The sequence below is a fragment of the Diachasma alloeum genome, unplaced genomic scaffold, assembly GCF_001412515.2.
Source record: "Diachasma alloeum isolate Michigan unplaced genomic scaffold, Dall2.0 Dall_scaffold_00205, whole genome shotgun sequence".
NCBI lineage: Eukaryota > Metazoa > Arthropoda > Insecta > Hymenoptera > Braconidae > Diachasma > Diachasma alloeum.
In genome coordinates this window covers 7238-10268 of record NW_021680370.1, presented here as the reverse complement: position 1 = coordinate 10268, position 3031 = coordinate 7238, and positions in this window count along the sequence as shown.

The following is a 3031-nucleotide window of genomic DNA, read 5'->3' as shown; positions in this document are numbered from 1 at the left end:
GACAGAGTGTCACCGCGAGGACTTGTAACACAATAACCTTCACGATCATGTTGTCTAGCTCAACAAACACACTGTTCTGATGATTTTAAAGATGAGTGGAGGCTGATATAGTTCTCGCTACCCCCCACCTCCATTTTTTTTTATTGTTCAATATTTATCCAACTGTTATGACTGCTATCGAATCCCAGCCATTTAACATAATGTCGGTTTCCATTTTTTTTCAAAACTTTTTCTACGAGATATACATCTGGATGTTTCGTCTTCAGTAATTCTTCCTCATAGAAACTGCCACTAATTAATTCATTTTTATAATCCTTTAGCTTATATGTGATCGGATTAGTGTTATTAATTTCTCGAATAGTGAATATTTCAGTAGTCCAATTGGGGGTATATCCTTTCTCAAAAACATGTTTTGCTTTGCTTATACGAACTTTATCACCCACGCGAAATTTCGGTCTTCTACTGTTCACACGAAAGTCGGCGTAAATAAGGCGTAATTTTTTTGCATTTTCTGTTGTTACATCAGCAGGCCTCATACCAATAGTTCGATGTTTTCTATGGTTATATTCACGTATGAGCTCCGGTAACATATCAATCCACTTGTAATTTCCACGCAAACTGAACTGTAGCCACATTTTACTCTTCAATGTTCGATTGAATCGTTCACATATGGACGCCTTCAAATTACTGAATGTGGAATATAAATTGATATTATATTCTTTCATTAATCCGTGAAATTCAGAATTGTAGAATTCTTTCCCACCATCAACATGCAAATGTTTCGGCACACGCCCCCGTTGGAGAATGGAACTCATAGCTCTCGTCACATCCTGAGCATTTTTTCTTTTTATCGGCTCAGCCCACGCATACTTGGAAAAAATATCGATTACAGTCAGTAAAAATCTATTTCCATTATTGCTTTTCGCGTAAGCCGTCATATCCACCAAATCTGCCTGCCATGTTTCATCCAGATCACGAATGTTGACTCGTCGCCGAGGATAATTTCTTCGTGCTGGACGATGTAATTCTGTCACAACATCCAATTTATTCTCCGACATTTTTGGGGTCGCTCGGTATTCTTTCCACTAGTCTCATTAATCTACCAATTCTTTTATTAATATCTGCACACTTGCGTTTTATATCAATTTGCAATTCGTTAATTTTTATATTTAGAGTCTCTAGAGTTACAGCATCGTGCGGGTCCACTGGTGTTGCAACATTACTCAGCCTTTTATCCTGAAGATTATAATTACCATCTGCAGTTAGTTTATAACCAACGCCAGGTGGGCCTCGATTGTGGCAGCCACTATCAGACGTCAAGTGGCGACCAAACACGTCAACACTCATTTCGCAAATGACAACAGATGGCAATGTGCATACTCTAATATATAATCCCCGCCTCGCGAAGTTCTTCAATAATTGATATAATTTCGTTATCATGACTAGGATTTCCAGCTCTTTGTGATGCCACTAGTAATCGAAGACGGTCCACAAGTTCATTTGGATCATCCCAATAAATGTAGTCCACTCTGCTGAGTCGCTGAGCTCTCATGAAAGTAGGTAAAAGCCCCATGCCAGAGTACTTTGATCCAGCAAAATGTGAAATATATTTATCATATTTCTCACCATTCAGCTCTCGGATGCCTCCGCGAGATTTATAATTTTTTTGATGCCCATTAGTTGCAAGTATGATATTCTTATATGCATCAATATCACTCTCACTAATTAGAGTGTTATCAGGATTTTTCATGAAAAGAAGCTCCAATAATCCCTCAGTACAAGCGTATTTCATGGTTTTTACTTTAATAAATTCATCCTCAAAAAATATGGGAGAGTCTCCAATCATAAAATTATGTGTAAGTTTGCGAACACCATAAGCCTTGTCCCATTTTGTTGTGTTGATTTGTGCCAAATATTTCCCCGCAAGAGTGTTGGCATCTTCTTCTGTCTCTATCTCTTCAGTGCTGGTCTTTGAACTTTTACTCAGAATGCGTGAGCTGCCAATGGCTGGAAGTATAGTAGCATCATGTAAATTTCCCAAGGATGGAATGATAGTCTCATTCAAAGTGTAATCAAATGAAGAATCGTCAGCTGTAGTCCCATAACTGTCTTCAGAGGCATCTCTACGCGACAACATCTGCTTTGGGGTACTCCTATATCTGAGTTTTCGTTGATTCTTGTAATCAATGGATTGCTTTCTATCATCAGTCAATTCAATTTTTTGTCTACTGTCATCGAATGATTTCGCATTTCGAGCGGCTAATTCCTGAAGCGGTCTCACAATGGGTTTGAGAACTTCATTCATTGCTTCATCAACATTATCTCTGCCTAATTTCAACAGGTTATGTTTTCGTTGAATAGCTTTTCGTGCATTGGAAATTTGACGTAACAGCTCTTGTTGTTTGGACAATTCACCCTTGTGGGGGGGCATGTTGACTCGCTGGAATCTATCTCACAAGTGTTTACGTCTTGCTCCCACAACTGTTATTTATTCGAATGAAACAATCGAAATTTTTCCTATATCAACCCCCATCAATGTCACTATCTTTATCAATAACCAGAAAAGTATAATTGTCTTTCCAATAGGCTGAGTACAATTCTTTGAATTTCTCGAATGACATATCTGTGTTCACATGATCGTTATAAATATGTCTCAAATTCATTTCATCCTGTTTAAATAATACGAGAAAATTGACATTGTGACGCACCAAATGCTTTGGGATGCGAGCATATGACTGACACAAACAAAAACTGTCAACATTTTTATGTCTCCCCATACAAAAATATGCCTCGATATTATTTTCTTTCTCGCATGCCACATCGTCGAATATGAACAGTGAATGCTCTTTTGCATTATCTACCGAGACAACTTCCTCATTGTCTGGGAATGGATAATACTTCATGTCATCAAGAGGTTCCAGTAAACTTTGTAAAAATTGATATTTGGGTTGATTGAGGGACTTCGAATACACATAAATATTCGAAAACCTGAGACCATTAGGATGAATTATGAGACTCAGTAGGGCATTAG